Source organism: Arvicola amphibius, chromosome 2 (genome assembly GCF_903992535.2).
Source record: "Arvicola amphibius chromosome 2, mArvAmp1.2, whole genome shotgun sequence".
Classification (NCBI taxonomy): Eukaryota; Metazoa; Chordata; class Mammalia; order Rodentia; family Cricetidae; genus Arvicola; species Arvicola amphibius.
Genome location: NC_052048.2, coordinates 51,914,155 through 51,933,434, shown reverse-complemented (window position 1 = coordinate 51,933,434; position 19,280 = coordinate 51,914,155). Strand labels below are relative to the sequence as shown.

General features: G+C 37.4%; 1 long non-coding RNA gene across 2 annotated transcripts in view; it reads right to left on the bottom strand.

The window, feature by feature from the left end:
- LOC119807540 overlaps nucleotides 1-19,280 on the bottom strand; it is an 89,564-nt gene that overhangs the window by 17,543 nt on the left and 52,741 nt on the right. The window contains exons 6-7 of one of the 2 annotated variants that reach the window (XR_005284312.1): nucleotides 4,574-4,648; nucleotides 1,543-3,287 (exon numbers count right to left, since the gene is read on the bottom strand). This is a non-coding gene — a long non-coding RNA (uncharacterized LOC119807540). Of the gene's footprint in view, nucleotides 1-1,542; nucleotides 3,288-4,573; nucleotides 4,649-19,280 lie in introns of those variants that run through there. The other variant, XR_005284313.1, reaches the window with a different exon arrangement.

Sequence of the window (19,280 nt, the reverse complement as noted above, 5' to 3'; positions counted from 1 at the left end):
TCAGTATAGTGGAATGATTTTATGTTATATGTTTTCTTTATGTGTCTGACATCTTTTATTCAGCATGAAGTTCAAAATGAGACTGTGTGTCATTGCAGTTGGTTTGATCTTTTTACCAGTAAGGACGACTATTGGTCCATTCTATTGGGATGAGCCTTTGGGTATCTTCCAGTGGGAGGTTATTACAAATACTTCTGCTATGAATACACCAATATGTTTTTTATACACCAGTACTGCATTTATGCTGTGAGCATATCCAGAAATAGAGATGGAAGGGGGTGGATTGTATATATTTGTAGTTGAAAAACGGCTGCCAACTCAAGTCAGAAGTAAAATTCCTACTACTTTGTCTTGCACACATTTTAACATTAGTGAACTTGCTTCTCTTTTTAAAAGTAATTGTAAAAATTGAAATTTCCTTTGATAAGGATATGTAACCTCAGACTTTCAGGTTAACAACCCCAGCGAGATGATTATTAAAATAAACTCCTTTTGATTAAAGGGAAATGCTGCTCTTAACAAAGTTATTGTAAATTCAACTTCATGAGTGAAGTGAGAGCTAAAATCAAATGATGGCACCTGGTTTGCATTTGTTCTTTGGCCCTTTTATCATTTTATTGCATTATAAATTCCTGACCTCTGTGCTTTCCTTAACTTAAAAATAGTTTTTATGTCAGATAATTATTTTTCTTTTCCCATTGCACCCAGTGACTTTGCTTCCTTTATCAAGTATGATCAAGGTTCAATTAAAGTTAAATTTTATTTCAAAGCAGCCTTGTGTGTCATCCTATGACATAGTCTTATGTGGAAGAAATACTTGTGACTTTGTTTGCTTAATCCTTGGCTCAGGGAATCAGTAAGTATATTCAAATACTCCTTTCCAATCCCCAAACAGAAACTCTTTCTCAAATTGTAGTCAGTTCAGAGAATATAATTTTTGAACAATTGATATTTCCATCAGTTACTGGCTTGGAAACTGTGGTTTTCCATCAATAATGACATTCCTGCAATCTCTCCCACTACATTATAAATACATAATGAATGCTAGAGTAAGAGGGGTCACTAGAAGACAGTGTCATTCTAGGGTGCCAAAGTAGTATGGCTTTAAAGCCTAGTGCCTCCCAGCAGCTATAAGAATTGTGTTCCAATTCAAAGCTTGTGTCAATTAAAGCTGCAGTCATTTTTGGATAACACTGTTCATTTTGATTTGATTATAAGGGTAGGTTCTTTTCTGTTTAACTTAGGGAAATGTTTGAAGAAGTATTAAGACATACACCATTTAACCACTAATTATTTTAATTATTCACTAAAGATAAGCCACATGAAAAGTCACATTATATTCACATGCAGGTTATAATTTTTCTGAACAGTGTATTCCAATTTTATGGGTGAATAGCAACCAGTGGGAGCAGAGTATTATTTAAATATATAAGCCACCTTTGGGTGAAATTAAAAAAAAAAACTATTTACCAAATGACACAGGAAAAACATCCCCCAGTAAAAGGAAATAGTAAGTGTAAATTTTTTTCTTTTTCTTTCTAGTTTTTCAATTGGGACATAAAGTTATACATATTTATAGGTTGCTGTGTGGTATTTTGATACCTGTGCACAGTATTGAATTTTCAAGCCAGTAAGTAAATCAATGTCTTTATAGTCACATGTATTTCTGGTAGAAATATTTTTTACCTTTTCTTCAAGCTCTTTTGAATATACAGTATGATGATTTGTCATGATCCTATTGAGCAGTGACATATCAGAGCTTCAGGTCACGTTTATAATGTAACATAAACCTTTCCTTACCCGTATCTAACCTTCCCAACCTCTAGTATCAACTCTGCCACTCTGTTCTCAACTTCTAGGAGATCAGTTTTAAGTTTTCCATATGAATGAGATAAAGGGTGTAGTTGGTTTCCTATGCCTTTTTTTAAAACCAAGCATGTCTTCGACTTCAGTCCATATTGTCATAAATGACAGAATTCCATTATTGCTATGACTGAATAGTATTATATATATGTATATATACTATATAATAAATATACATGCACACACTTATATACATGCATATACATATGTTTGCTTTATGCATCTCCAAGTTAAAGAACATTTATGTTGTTTCCATTTCTTGGTACTTGTGAGTAATAATGTGGCTATTGCCCTACTCCTATTAATATGTTTTCCTTATCACTATATAATAAATATCCAACTAATGATAACTAGAAGGGAACAATAATTTTGGTTTAATGCTATTGGTAGCTATGCTTTACAAAAGATGATATAGATATTTGAAAGGGTTAGAATAAGTGATTTTCCCAAAATATTATAATACAACTGATGGGGTTTAAAGTTATAAATTTATAGAAATTTCCTCTTCTCTCTTTTTTTCTTTCTTTATAGGACAACTTTCTCCTAAAGAGTCCAGCATGGCTATAAGCTTAGAATCCTTCTGCCTCAGGTCCTTTGTTAGAAATTCCATCTTTTAACCTATCTAGATGCTACAGATTAAAACATCACAGTGCAGGTAGTTTTTGTTTTGCACATGACCAACCTCCTGGATATCAGTGAGCACACACTGGCTGATAACAGCAGTCCTACAACATCATGGTCCATAGTCTGGTTACCACAGAAGAGCTGCCATCATCAGGTTTAGTGTAAATTGTACAGTAACAAATCATGTCACTTTTCTCGCAGCCTCTTTGTAGTTGGTCTCAGTGTGCTTGGTATTAAAAGTATGTGCCAATAACAGTGCAGGTAATCTGTTCCCATTTGTCTCTCATTGATAAAGCTGAGTGGATATAGGAATGGATAAAATTGTCCATTTTCAAGGTAATAATAATCAGTGGAGCAACTCAGCCAACAAAGCTAACAGTAAAGGATGGAAATGAAATGGGAAAACATTGGAGATGAAATTCAAACAATCTATATGAAGTTAGAAAGGAAAGGTGTCTACAGGAGTATAGACACCAGCAGGCTTTAGGAGATCCTGACCGTGAAGCCCAAGGAACCCAGTGAGGGTGAGTTTATCAACATAGGCAAGGAAAACAGGTGCTGGGGAAAGATGACCATGCCTGGAGGAAGGGCATCTGCACATTTCCAGCAGGAAGAACCCTTGCAAATGGCACTGAAATTGAAAACTATCTTGCAAGCGTTTCAAATTTTGAAAGTGATATAATAATCTGCCAGAATACAGAAAAGATCTGAGTTAGGATCTTGTATGACATCCGGCAGAAAGCAAACTTTATCTGTGCTTCAGAAGGTTCTGTGAGGTTTGTTTTCTCTTGTTTTTTTTTCTGTAAATATAGCAACAAAGCATCCAAGTCAGTGTGAGCAGATACAACAAAATATTACAGACTTGTTATTTTAAATAGCAAAATTTTTATCTCACAATCCTGGAGTATTATATATCTGAGATGAAGGACTAGCTAGCTAGATTTTATTTCAAGGACTAGTCTCTTAACCAGCAAGCAGTCAACATTTTTTATATGTGTCGCTGGTCTTTTTGATAATTCCAAAACAGAGGGGATAAGGGTAACAAAACAATCTGTAAGAGCCATTTCTTTCTAAGCCACAAACTCTTATGACTTCCTTTCACTCTAAGTGCCTTCTAATGCCTTAGCTGCCCTCAAAGAGCCATATTGGGGTTGCAGACCTTCAATATGAATTTAAAGGGAGCATCATTCATTAGAACGCCTTGGCATTCAACATCTGCATTCTGCTTCTTGCTCGAGTTCATGAGCACATGACCATGAGAGCTATTTAGAAATGTGTAACACGAAATCAGTAGATCAAGCCTGTGGCTTGCTGAAAGTTTGAGGTTGTCCCAGACTAGCACTACCTCCTGGCTCTCAGCAAAAATGAATCCTGCACAGTGGAAAATACGGCTAGTGTATTAATTACTTGACTCATTGTTGTAACCAAATATCTGACAAGAGGTGACTTAAGGGAGAAAGGGATGATTTCAGCTTATAGTTCCAAGGGATATGCTCCATCATGGTGAGGAAGAGGGAAATGCAGTAGGAACACAGGTGGATGGCCACATTATATCTAAAAATCAGAGCAATAAAGATGAATGCTACTGTCATAGCCAGTACCCCCGAAACTTGCCAATTTAAGAAAAACTAGTAAGAACATACAAACCACCAGAGGTAAGAAATAACAAAAGGCAGCAAACAATGTTTTGGACTTAATACCCAACTATTAGAGGCATAACAGATGCTGGATGTAAAATTAATATATGAAGTAAATAAAGAGATAAAAATGAGCAAGGAAGGAGGAAGTTGTTCAAAATAATCAAATAACTGACAAGCAAAAGTCCATTTTTACACTCATATGAAGTTCTTCAATGTTGCAGTTGCATTACAAAACACAGTTGCATGCTCATGCATGTGGGTATTCACAGGTAAAATAACTAAAAATAGCATTTAAAAGTCATTAAATAAAAATAACAAAAAAATAAGGATAAAAAATTCCTTAAACAAAATGTCTCAACTCCTTAGGAAGGCATAGCTATTCTAAGCATGTATATATTATCTAAAACAATCTTAAAGAGTGAACAAGTAAAAACTGTTTGACTTACAAATGTGAGCTGGTAGATGCCTGTGATTCAGACACTTGGAAGGCTGGGGTGGAAGGCTAGGCTATCTGAAAGAAACTTCAACAGATAACAAGAGTTTATCTCAAAAAATTAGTCAAAATTACAGATTATTAGTACTAACTCTAGCATCACACAGAAGAAATTGGCATGACTTTCTTATTTCTTAAAAGGATGTGCAGCTAATTAGCTATTAGTAATTAGTAACTGTTGTGTAGAGATGTTTCTTTGAAAGTATCTATGTCTTGGCATTTTGACAAGAACATTTTAAATTTTTCTATAAGTTCTTTGTTGATTTAAGAAGACAAGCCTATATAATTCTGAGAATGGTTTTACTATGTCTTCTATGGAGTCAATCTTATTAAAGGCATTATTTAAACATATATAATTTTGCAAGTTTCTTCACACCAGAAAATATGAGGCTCAAATGCGATCTCAGCAAATTCTACAGCATTTTGAGAAGCAAAATATTTCCAATGTCATGAAAATCCACAGAATTCAAAAGGAAAGTCTCCCTTCCATTTATGAGCCAAAATGCAAATGAAGCAATTTGGCTGATAAATGTAAAGGTATCAATCAAAACATCAATATAAAAAGCAATAAATATAAAAAGCAGTCAGTCAAAAGTGTTTGCTTTATCCTAGAAATTCAGTTCATTTTTATATTTTTTGATATTAGTATATTTAAAGCTACATGGTTTCAAATCATCAATAAACACTATATTTCAAATACATTTTTAAAAAAATATATCCAATTATAAGTAGAAGAAAATTTCATTAATCTATTAAAGAGTACATTAATACTTATAGAAACTATAATTCTTTAGCAGAGGCATTTCTTTCAAAACTAAGCATAAGACAAGGGTTCCCAGATTATATCTGGACTATAAATTCTAGTCTGTTAACCAATTTGTCTATTTTTGTCCCAGTACCATGCATGATGGAGGATTCTCATTGGCTAATAAACAAACTGCCTTGGCATTTTGATAGGGAAAGATTTAGATAGGTAGAGTAGACAGAACAGGAAGAAGGAAGTGAGGTAGATGGCTCAGTCAGATGCCACACCTCTCCGAAGTTAGCAGACTGCCCTGCCTCTCCTCAGGGAGAGAGTCGCCATGAAGCCAGCCATCAGGACAGACATGCTGAATCTTTTCTGGTAAGACACCAGTTTGTGGTGTTACACAGATTATTCGATATGGGTTAGTCAAGATGTGAGTAAGAGGCTGAAAATAATGGGCCAGGCAGTGTTTAAAGGAATACAATTTGTGTGTTGTTATTTCGGGGCATAAGCTAGCTGGTGGCCGAGAGCAGGGCAGCGGGAAGCTGCCCACAGCTCCACACTACACCATGCATTTCCACTTGAATAGCTCTGTGTATCTTGAAATTAGAAATGATGATGCCCCCAGAATAGGTTTTATTGTTCAGGAATGTTTTGGTTATATATAGTCTTTTGTGCTTCTATATGAAATTTATGTTTTTTTTTTTTTAAAAAAAGTTCTGTCAAGAATTGAATTGCAATTTTTGATAGGGATTGCACTGAATTTGTGTGTTGCTTTTGGAAGTCTTCTTACAACATCAATCCTACTAATTATGAACATGGGAGATCTCTCTATCTCCTGGTGTTTCATTTATCTCTCGAAGTTTTCACTGTGTGGGTTTTCAGGTCCTTGGTTCTGTTGAGCTTTATGTTTTAGGTCCAAGGTATGTTGTTTCTGAGGCGACTGCAAATGAGGTTGCTTGCCTGGTTCCTTTCACAATCTGCATGTCTCTGGTATGTTGAAAAAGCACTGATCTGGGCATGTTCATTTTGTAATCTGCCACTTTGATGAAAGTATTTACAGCTCTAGGAATTTCTAGATGAGAGAGTATGGAATATACTTCAGGATATAAACTCATTTAAAGGCTTATAGAATAGCACTCTGGTAACCCAGGAAATAGGACCAACAGTCAATATGCAGAGAATTTCCTGAAATTAAAAACAAAACTCAACTGCAATGCAAACTATCAACTGAATGTTCAGTCTACAGATTGTGAAAAAAATCATTGACTACTATACATCTGAGAGAGGATTATTGTCTAGAATATACAAAGAACGATGATAATGAAACTCAACAGAACACTAAGAAAACAGTCACAACCCAACTTTAAAGTGGGCTGTGAAATCAGCAGAGCATTTTCTGATGAAAAAGTGCAATTGACTAAGAAATATATTTATGTTTTACCATCCATAGCAATCAAGAAAATGCAAATTAAAACTACACTGAGATTTCATTTTACTCCAGTTAGTATATCCAAGACTTTAAAAAAGGCAATAATTGCTGGGTTGGATGTGGGGAAGAAGAACACTTCTTCATTGTTGGTAGGAGTGAAAACTGGTGTATCCACCAGGGTGGCTTAGATGGGAAGGGGAGTGAGGGGAGGGGGAGGGAAATGGGAGATGGGGAGGACACAGAAATTTTTAATAATAAAAAATTTATCCCAAGCATCCCATTCCCACAAGCTCTCCCTATCCTCCCCTTCACGCTTTTCTTTCCCCATCTCCCCTTGCCCCCAACCCACCCCACCCCCAAGTTCCCAATTTTTGCCTGGCAAACTTGTCTACTTCCAATATCCAGGAGGATAACTATATGTTTTTCTTTGGTTTCACCTTATTGTCTTCTCAAGGATCATGAATTATAGGCTCAATGTCCTTTATTTATGGCTAAAAACTGATTATGAGTGAGTACATCCCATGTTCATCTTTTTGGGTCTGGGTTGCCTCACTCAGAATAGTGTTTTCTATTTCCATCCATTTGCATGCAAAATTCAAGATGTCATTGTTTTTTACCACTGAGTAGTACTCTAATATGTATATATTCCACAGTTTCTTCATCCATTCTTCCACTGAAGGGCATCTAGGTTGTTTCCAGGTTCTGGCTATTACAAATAATGCTGCTATGAACATAGTTGAACAAATGCTTTTGTAGTATGATTGGGCATATGGGAGCAGGGAAGCATATATCCTAATTAAGGGAGCCATCTTAGGATTATTAAGAGACTTGACTCTAGAGGGGTTCCCAGGTATCCAGGGAGATGCCCCCAGCTAGTTCCGTGGGCAGCTGAGGAGAGGGAGTCGGAAAAGGCCAGATCCTATAGCCATACTGATGAATATCTTGCATATCACCATAGAACCTTCATCTGGCGATGGATGGAGATAGAGACAGAGCCCCACATTGGAGCACTGGACTGAGCTCCCAAGGTCCAGATGAGGAGCAGAAGGAGGGAAAACATGAGCAAGGAAGTCTGGACTGTGAGGAGTACTCCCATCCACTGAGATGGTGGGGCTGATTTATTCGGAGCTTACCAAGCCCAGTTGGACTGGGACTGAAAAAGCATGGGATAAAACAGGACTTACTGAACATGGTGGACAATGAGGGATGCTGAGAAGCCTAGGACAATGACACTGAATTTGGACCCTACTACGCATACTGGCTTGGGGGGTGGGGGCTGGCCTGTTTGGATGCTCACCTTTCTGGACCAGGATGGAGTGGGGGAGGAACTTGAACTTCCCACAGGGCAGGGAACCCTTACTGCTCTCTGGACAGGAGAGGGAGGAGGAATGGAGGGGGGAGGGGGTAAATGGGAGGCAGGAAGGAGGCAGAAATTTTTAATAAAAATAAAAAAAATAAAAAAATTTAAAAAATGCTAGAAATAGATTTATCATCTGACTCAGCTACACCACTCCTTGACAAATACAGCATGTTTTTATCTCATGCAGAATCTAAATAAAATAGCATTTTAAAGAGACATTAAAGTGGTAGAAGAACTATGTGGATATGGGAAGGAGACCAGGGAGAGATAAGTCAAAAATGTAATTTTAGGGGCAGAATTGAAAGTATATTATGCACATGTAAGAAAATATTACATTGAAGCCCATTATTTTACATAAGTAGTATATACTAATAAAGGGGAAAGGGGAATTTAAATTTAAGTACTTTAAAATATATTGTTATTTCAACTTTTAAGAACTTGATATTTTTCAAAACAAGAAGTTGAGAAGATTTTTTTTAAAAAAAGAAAGATCTGTCTTCTTAGCTTGCAAATTTCAAGTATATATTATTTACTGAAGCCATTTTGCTTTAATTCTCCAGGACTGCAAAAAAAGTAATATATGAAAAGAAAAAAAAAACCAGATTTCTCTTTGTTTTTTAAGGGGGGCATACAACGCTCCAAATAGAAAACTAAATGGTATTTATAAATAAGTCAAAGTAACAACAGATCCTCATGAGACCGCTGAATGTAACACTAATAATCAAACTCAGACTTCATGTACAGAGACTTCCTAGAAAATTATTTTGAAAAGCTAGTATTGTCACAAAGTATTTGTAGTACTTAGGAAGACATTTAATAGTGACCTAATTTACGTGATAAAAATTATAATAACTCAGAACTTTATGAGAAAATATAATATAACAGTGTGTGGTGGTATATACCTGTAAATCCTGTGCATCAGATCTATGGACAAGAGGGCCAGAGGTTCAAGACCACTCTCAGCTAGTTTAAGATAAGTTGAACTTTTTAGACAAAACTTAAAAACAAGAACATTTTCTTCATACAAATGCTTAATATCATAAAAATGTTACTGCTCCTATGCTGATCTATGGATTAAATGAAATTTCAATTTAAACTCCAAAAGATATTTAAAAGGCAATTTATGACCTAATTTTTAATTTTAGTAAAGGTTCAATTGCCCAACAATAACCAAGAGACTCTTGAAGAGAACAAATAGAAGGAACTGAGAGGAGTAGCACTCCCAGAAGAGAACTCTAATAGTTAATAATTAGCTTAGATTAGCATCATATGCAAACTGAACAGGCTCAGGCTCTCAGTATGAAACCCACACTTAGCTGGTACCTTGCTGTGTGGACAAGGCTTTGCAACTTTAGGGGGAAAAGATGGACTTTCTAATACATAGTACAGAAATTATGTCTTATATAAATAGAAGAAAATAGAAAACCCATCGAGATGTGATTCCTACAATATTCCTCAAAAATGTAAAATGAGCTGTTTATGTATGCTAGCCTTCCTTGATCTTCTTTGAGTTATAGGGGTGTCATTCAATGTCCTCATCCTTTACTGTTTGGAATTATTCCCTCTATTTTCTTTACCCTTTCTCTATATTTTCCTTTATAGTTTTTAAAGCAAGAATAACAATGGTTGTTTTGGGAGTTAATTTTAATCCAATATAATCTTAGCTAAAATTCATTATACTTTTAAAGGTTCTATTTCCAAGCAAGAACACACTTCCTGCTTTGAGATGGCTATGTCTGCAGGGTGGGGGGTACTGTCCAATGTAGGATAACCATCTAAGAACAGCTTAACAAATCTTCCCACTGCTTATAAAGATAATGGAAAGATAAGCTACAAAACAAGAGGGCATATTAATAATATATAAAATGGACAAAGTTTATGTACATATGGTGCATAAATATTTGCATAACTGATGTGAATCTGTAAGAGAGATAAACAACCCAATGGAAAAATTGGCAAGAATCACAAATAAGCAGCTTACAGAAGAAAAATACGCATATGGCCAATCATCTTATGAAGAGACTCTAAGCATGTGCAGTGAAAAGGGAATGAAGACCTAGGTCATGCTAAAAATATATTATATTATCTCTATGTTAAGGAGAAGCATGGTGACTATGGTGACTGACTATAGCGACTGACTATGACGACTGACTATGGCGACTGCCTGAAAAGTCTGCCTTCTCTCTCCCACAATTCTGTTATGTCTACTCCGCCTACCTAATTTTCTGTCCTATTAAAGGGCCAAGGCAGTTTCTTTATTAACAATGAAATTAACACATAGACACTCCTCCATCAGATAAAGGTATCAAGCTATGTGGCTGACACAGATAAGAATTATGGGCTAATATAAATTATGAGTTAATAAGAAGCCTGAGGTATTAGGCCAACCAGTTTATAATTAACATAGACCTCTGTGTATTTCTTTGGGACTGACCAGCTACAAGACCAGGCAGGACAGAAATCCCTTTCAACAAATGGTGTCAAAGTGGAAAACAATATCCATATAAAACCTGAGAGAGTAATTCTAGACACCAAAGACCAGAGTTTAGCATGGCTTCTGGGTAGCAGCATTTTCTCAGGTGGGCAAGTTTGACTCATTTAAGAGAGATTTCCTGATTCAGCTTTAGCTGCAAAACCTTGCAGCTCTTTTAAGAGGCCCTGTCATAAAACACTTAAATTGTGTTGATGAATATCCAACCGCATGCTTTTTGGTGGTGGCAGGGACTTTGAAACTCCATAGAGTTCTGGCTAAAAACATGGCTCCTGCTAGTACTTCTGCCATGAGGCTAAGGAATGGGGTGTATCCAGCCGTTAAAGTCACGGCTTTAATCCTCGCCATATCACTTAGCAAATTAAAGACTTATGTAGTCAGAAAAGAGATATAAAGATAGATTCAAAGATGAAGAAAACCTCTAAACAGTTTACAGTATGTTTAAAAATATATGTAGGCCTGGAGAGTGAAGCAAAAGGACAAAGTATATATATGGAGAGAGAGAGAGAAGTTGGGTGTGGTGACACACACTAATCCCAGCACTTGGGATGCAGAGGCAGGTGGATCTCTGTGAGTTCAAGGACAGCCTGAACTACAGAGTAAGTGCCAGGACAGCCAAAGATAGAGAAATCTAGTCTTAAAAAACCAAACAAATAAAAAAAAGAAATAGAGTTTAAAATAAAGCCATGTATAGATGGAAAATACACAGAGAGTCTGGATACTGTATATATTATATTGTCTTTGAATTGTTTGATGGCTGAGGAAGGAACAACAGCTGCTAATGGACATTTGATTATAAATATTGCTGGATTAATCCAACATATGTATTTTGAAAATGTCTTGACTTCAAAATTTAAGTCAAAAGATATGTTACTTTGAAGAAGAGGTTTTGCTTTTGTTTCCACAGGAAATGAAAGGCTGTGGACTCATTCTGGGTTAAGAAAAATCAGGTTTGATGAAGGAAGACCCCCTGAGAAATTGCTGATAATAGTAGATAGCTCAGATGTCTGAGTTCTATACCCAGAACAGCCTCAAGACTGCTGGATGAGATGATCAAGCCTCACAGAATATTCTAGTCAGGATTTGACCATAATTCAAAATTTTCTTTAGGTCCCCATAAGATTATCAGAGCCCCCAATCAGCAGGAAAAACTATGCCCAAAACATTCCCAAAAAATAAATTATGAATGTTTTTCTTTGTTTAGAGTGTTGGTTACAAGTTGTGGATAATGGTTGGGAAAAAAGCTAAATAAAGGCAATTCGATTCAGATTTCTTATTTGGAAAAAAAGGGGGGGAAGTGCTGTGGGACAATGGTCTTGTATCCTGTCATTTGTATTATTTTAATAAAATGCTGATTGGCTAATAGCCAGGCAGGAAGTAGAGGTGGGATGATGAGAACAGGAGAATTCTGGGAAGAGGAAAGATTCAGTCTGCAGCCGTTACCCAGACACAGAGGAAGCAAGATGAGAATGTCTCACTGATGATAGGTACCAAGCCTCATGGCCAACACACAGACAAGCATTATGGTCTAATACAAGTTATAAGAGTTAATAAGAAGCCTGAGCTACTAAGCCAATCAGTTTATAATTAATGTAGATCTCTGTGTGTTTCTTTGGGACTGACTGGATGCAGGACCAGGTGGGACAGAAACCTCAGTCAAAGTTAAATTAAGTTATGTATGTGTGACAGCACAATTCTGGGCTCAATCAAAGAGAATTCTTGATACAACTGTATATGATCTATGCTTTTATAAGCAAGAGAGTAAGACAAGCTTAAAGATAATTTTAACTTTCAGAAAGAAACAGAGAGGTGGACTAACAAGATATTAGTAACAGCCTAGCTTTTTGAGGTAGATTAGTGTTCATTGTTAATCATAGCCATCATTTCTATCAGATACAATTGTCCCCTCATATAACACATACAAAATCATTTTTAGTAAGAGAAAAATCTTCATTTATTATTTATTTTTCATTAAATCATGTTTACATAGATGATTAAATGTATAAATTCAAGTTAGTCAATCATCCTATACCAAGTCTGATTAAAATACTTTAAACCTCATATGTCAAAGATAACGTCAAAAAAATCAATGTACAGCTCCAATTAGGAAACTTTTCTCTTTTTTGTTTTTCCAGATTTGATGGAGGAGTGTCTATGTGTTACTTTTATTAATAAAAAACTGCCTTGGCCCTTTAAGAGAACAGAAAATTAGGTAGGTGGAGTAGACAGAACAGAATGCTGGGTAGCAGGCAGTGGGGAGACGCTTCAGGCAGTCGCCATATGCAGTTGCCATGCTTCTCCTCTCCGAGATGGACACAGGTTAAGATCTCTCCTGGTAAGCCACACCTCATGGTGCTACACGGATTACTAAATATGGGTTAAAGGAAGATGTGAGAATTAACCAATAAGAGGCTGAAACTATGGGCCAGGCAGTGTTTTAAAAGAATACAGTTTCCATGTACTTATTTTGGGTAAAGCTAGCCGGGTGGTGGGACGCAGCCCCGCCGCTCCACTCTACACAGATTTAGTCTATTTTCCTTTATTGCTTGTCAAATTACATATTTCTATCAACATACTGTAATCTATTTTTTTTACATTTTTTCTCTTATTGAAAATAGGTTCTTTTCTCATACAATAAATATATCCTGATTATAGTTTCACCTTCCTCTACTCCCATTTTCTCCCCTACCTTCCTCTTCAGGTTCACTCCCTTTCTGTTTCTTTTTAGAAAAGAACAGGCTTTTTGGAGATAATCAAATGTAAAAAATATCACATTGAAGTTGAACACAGCAGCACAACAGCAGGGAAAGCTACATATGTGGAGAATTTTCTATCTCTATCTTGAGTACATACAGAAAGCAGAAATATACTGTATACACTGGTCTTATCTTTACACCAGCACACACTGCTACTCTCCTAGAAACTTGAGGGCACAAAGGAGGCATCCTATCCCTGGTTATTTAGCCTGCGATATAGAATCTATATCTGTGTATGTTTCTCTTGTCAGAACATTGCACAGTCCATAAATGTTCATTCAGGAATTGCCTTTTTTGCCTTCACTCTACCCTGCGTCATGGCCAGGGCCAGGGAATGCTTCCTCCTGTCTAAAGAAGGTCTCTTAATCTCAAATGGTTTGTAGTATAGTTGCTTGACAAAGGTTCTAACATTAAACCTCTGTTTCCAAGTCTTGAATTTCTTCCATGGCTGTGTAGTTGCTTTTTAAAGCTAGAATTTTCTTGTTAGAGAATGCACATTTTTTTTGATACATTTGTTCATCAGAAGATTGGGTCAATCTCTTACATCACCCTAAAGCTTTAGGAAGTGTGATGTCATTTTGAAAGCTCCTATGTCAGCTACTTGAACTTAGACACACAGGTTCTAAAATACTGTCATCGATGGTTACAGCTCTATTCTGATTTTTCAAAGTGTAGTTAACTAGAACAGTTATTCTCAACCGGTGGCTTACAACCCCACTGATAAGCCCCTATCTTAAAAAATACTTATTATGATTCATTAAGGTAGAAAATTTTCAGTTATCAATTAGCAAGGAAGATAATTTTATGGTTGGGGTCATCACAGCATGAGGAACCCTAATAAAGGGTCACAGCATTAGGAAGGTGAGAACCACTGGGTTAGAAGAGCTAGAGGTGGGAGTTTCGATGAGCTTTGGATGAATCTTAACCTGTTATTCTGGAAATACTTGAACTCATTAGTTAAAAAAGATTAACAAATTTACAACTCAACTCCTTTTTCCACGTACTTGTTTGAAACCTTAAGAAATGAAACAAATAAATGAGTGAATTGGCTGTTTCCTCCTTAAATTTTTGTTTTAGCAGACAGTGAAGGAAGATTTACAAGGAAATACCTAAATATATCTTAAAATATCAACATCTATTCTTGTTGGTGAAATTCCTTTAAATAATGCTGAATTATTTTAAGTTATACACCTTATTTTTGCATAATAAAATATATGAGTTCTTAATAAAATTTCTTCTTGGAAGAGACCTTGCTTCATTCCAGATTAAAGGGTTGTGTCTTTGCCTGCCTGGATTCAAATTTCACTTTTATGACTTACTTGTTGTCTGTCTTTGGACAAGATTCTTAGGTCTGTAAACCTCAGATTTGTTTATAAAATATGACAGCTAGTAAAACCTTTCTTGGGTCTTTGTGAAGATTAAACTACATTCATTTACAAAGTTTATAAAAACAGCTGGTTCTAGTTGCTGTTCAAATGGTTGCAGCTAGCTAGGTCTGCCCTTGAGTTCATCTTTTTGAACAGCCTTATCTGAGCAGTTTGCCATGCTTCCTGTTATGCCTGGGTGCTTAGAACTTGGAATTGCTTAGGTTTCATATTCTATCACCTAACAGCAGAACAGCTGCATGTTGCAGTATCTTTAGAAAACGGCATACTGAATGGAAAACTAGGCTTCCCGTGTTTTTGGAAGACTAAGCACAGAACGTTCACCGGACAGCACCTTACACACACAGTGATACAGCAGTGAATGTCTGCCTTCCATTTGGTCTATGTTGAAGAGAAAGACCTTGACTTTGAAAACCTCTATCAAGAACATTGCAAAGTCAATCCAGTGGCATCTTTGTGCTATCACTGCCAGGTTTTGGGTTGTCTGCATGGCTCCTGTTGGGTAACCTGGCCTGCCCTTGGCTTTGAGCCCTTTCTTCTCAAAGAGACTTTATTAGGGCTGAGCCAGAGTCCATACACACACAGTGGGCACCATGGCTCCCAGCTGCTGCCCATGTGTCACTTAGGATACACTGTCCTTGCAGGCTACTCTGAGTTGTTTTCCCAACTTCTGCAGTAGACTTTAAGTTTCTGACAGTTCAGAAAACCTGTTCTATGTAGTCTTTGCTCAGTGCAAGCCAGGGTATCTCATGTCTGATCCCTTATCCACACTGGGAGTACTATTATCTGTCTCCCCAGGCTGGAAAAGCTCAGTCCTGTGCATATTCAAGGTCTGGCCCAAAGTATTTCTCAGTGTACAGCTATAACTCTCTTCTAAACTTTTCATTATGTGTTTATCAAGCTTAAATCAAAACTTTCCCTCATGGTCTACCGCCCTTATGCAATTCAGGTCTTTCTGCCTCTCTTGTTTCATCCACTCCATCTGTGTGCTTTGGCCTCACAAACCTTTGTTCTTTGGACAGTACAAGGTCATTACTGCTTATTGCTTTCACATTTGGTTCTCTCTGTCTGGAAACCTCTCACCAAATTATTGCCTTATTAGATTGTTTTTCCTTTTCAGTGAAGTTCTATGTGCATCAAAGGACATCAACTCAAACAGCATATTCTGTGGCCCCATCACTCTTGTACAGTGGTTCTCAACTAGGAGTCTTGTGGTCCTCCAGGGGACATTTGGCAGTCTCTGTAGATGATTTTGCTTATAACCACTACAAGGGACAGGACCTCACATAGAGGATGAAGGCCAAATGTACCCTAAACATTGGAAAATGCTCACCAAAGAATAGTCTCTTACAAATGTCAGTGTTATGAAGGCTGAGAGATTGCACGTAGCAGTCTTACTTTATTTACTTAAGGAACTTGGCACTGTGAGGAACTGATTGATTCATCGTTCATGATTGTAACTTGATGCTACTTGTGTTCTGAATTAGAATATAAATGCCAGGAAAATAGAAATCTTGTCTTTTAAAGATTTATTTGAAATTTCATGCCTGAGAACACTGTATTTGCATCATTTCCACTGCTCCTTCTCTTCCCTCCAGCTCCTCCCATCTCCTGCTCCATCCCTCATGGAGCTCATGATCTCCTCTATAACCATTGTTATGATATACACGTATGTAGTTTAATAGATATGAAGCATATATATATCTATATATATATGTGTGTGTGTGTGTGTGTGTGTGTGTGTGTATGTGTGTGTGTGTATTATAAGTATATTTTTAAAGTAAACTGCTAACAAAAAGGATTCCTTCTGGCCTTTTCAAACATCCTCAGTGTAGTTTATCTCTCCTCTCTTTCTCTCAGTATTAAACTCTCTTCCTTCTTCCTAGTTACATTGCCTTCCTGTTTCCCTCCCCATGCTCCTTCAAAGCACCTGTGTCCTGCTATCTCCTTCTCTAGAGCTCCTTTTTCCTCTTTCCCTCCCCAGTAGCGTTTTTGTATCTCCACATTTCTTTGGTTACCCTAGGATTTGTAGTCACATGCAAAGATTTAAATATAGAATCCACAAATATGAAAGAACGTGCAGGCTTGTCTTTCTGGATTACTTCAGTCAATACAATAGTTTCTAGTTCTATCCGTTTAAATAAAATTTTAAAGTCTTATTTGGGTTCATCTTCTTATTGTCTTCTCAAGGATCACGAATTATAGGCTCGATGTCCTTTAATTATGGCTAGAAACCGATTATGAGTGAGTACATCACATGTTCATCTTTTTGAGTCTGGGTTACCTCACTTAGAATAGTGTTTTCTATTTCCATCCATTTGCCTGCAAAATTCAAGATGTCATTGTTTTTTTTTTATCGCTAAGTAGTATACTAATATGTATATATTCCACAGTTTCTTCATCCATTTTTCAATTGAAGGGTATCTAGGTTGTTTCCAGGATCTGGCTATTACAAATAATGCTGCTATGAACATAGTTGAACAAATGCTTTTGTAGTATGATTGGGCATCTCTTGGGTAAATTCCCAAGAGTGGAATTGCTGGGTCCTGGGGTAGGTTGATCCCAAATTTTCTGAGAAACTGCCACACTGTTTTCCAAAGTGGTTGCACAAGTGTGCTTTCCCACCAGCAATGGATGAGTGTACCCCTTACTCCACAACCTCTCCAGCAAAGGCTATCATTGGTGTTTTTGATTTTAGCCAATCTGACAGGTGTAAGATGGTATCTCAAAGTTGTTTTGATTTGCATTTCCCTGATTGCTAAGGAGGTTGAGCATGACCTTAAGTGTCTTTTGGCCATTTGAACTTCTTCTGTTGAGAATTCTCTGTTCAGTTCAGAGCCCCATTTTTAAATGGGTTAGCATTTTAAAGTCTAGTCTCTTGAGTTCCTTATATATTTTAGAGATCAGACCTTTGTCAGTTGCAGGGTTGGTGAAGATCTTTTCCCAGTCAGTAGGCTGCCTTTGTGTCTTAGTGATAGTGTCCTTTGCTTTACAGAAGCTGCTCAGCTTCAGGAGGTCCCATTTATTCAAAGTTGCCCTTAATGTCTGTGCTGCTGGGGTTATACAGTTATCCTCCTGGATGTTGGAAGTAGATAAGATTGCCAGGCATAAATTGGGAACTTGGGGGTGCGGTGGGATGGGGGCAAGGGGAAATGGGGAGAGCTTGGGGGAATGGGATGCTTGGGATATAGGAAGGGTGGACATGGGAGCAGGAAAGCATATATCTTAATTAAGGGAGCCATCTGAGGGTTGTCAAAAGACTTGACTCTAGAGGGGTTCCCAGGTGTCCAGGAAGATGCCCCTAGCTAGTTCCTTAGGCAGCTGAGGAGAGGGAGCCGAAAAAGGCCAGATCCTATAACCATGCTCATGAATATCTTGTATATCACCATAGAACCTTCACCTGGCGATGGATGGAGATAGAGACAGAGCCCCACATTGGAGCACAGGACTGAGCTCCCAAGGTCCTGATGAGGAGCAGAAGGAGAGAGAACATGAGAAAGAAAGTCAGAACCGTGAGGGATGCATTCACCCACTGAGACGGCGGGACAGAACTAAAGGGAGATCACCAAGTTCAGTTGGAATGGGACTGATGGAACATCCGACCAAACCGGACTCTCTGAAAGTGGCTGACCATGGAGGCTGACCGAGAAGCCAAGGACAATGGCGATGGGCTTGGTCTCTACGACAAGGACGGGCTCTGTGTGAGCCTTGTCAGTTTGGTTGCTCACCTTCCTGGACCTGGAGGGAGTTGGGAGGACCTTGGACTCAACATAGTGTAGGGAACCCTGATGGCTCTTTGGCCTGGAGAGGGAGGGAGTGGGGGTATGGGTGGAGGGGAGGGGAGGGAAATGGGAGAAGGAGTGGAGGAGATGGAAATTTTTAATAATTTTTTTTAAAGTCTTGCTATTCTTTACAGCTGAACATGGCTTCATTATGAACTCATCCCACAGTCTCATTTTCTAGTTGTTGGCTCAGAGATAACTAGATTGTTTGCATGTCTTAGCTATTGTGAAGAGAGCATCAGGGAACATGGATGAGCAAATATCTTTGTAGTAATGTCAAGTCCTTTGGGCAAGTGCCAAGGAGTGGTATAGCTGGGTCATATGGTAGATGTAGTTTTAGCTTTTGGAGGATTCTCCACTGTGATTTCCATAGTGGCTGGTACCCTTTGACGCCTTTGGTCATTTAAAAATAATAAAAAGTTAAAGATCTGTTCTGACTTAGAAATCTCAAAGTAGTTTTAATTTTTATTTGTTTCATTGCTAGGGATAATGAACATTTAAAAAAATATTTTATCCGTTTCGTCATGGTCACATCTCTAGTGTCTACTCTGTACCTGACCTTGGTAGGAATATTAACAGTATTTGTTGAATTAATAAAACCATGACAAATCTCAGTGGGAAAGTTAACTCTGTATTGCTGTGCATTATATTTGACCACACTGTACTTGCACTGCATTTTGTATTGGTTATTGATATATATTTTGGAGAT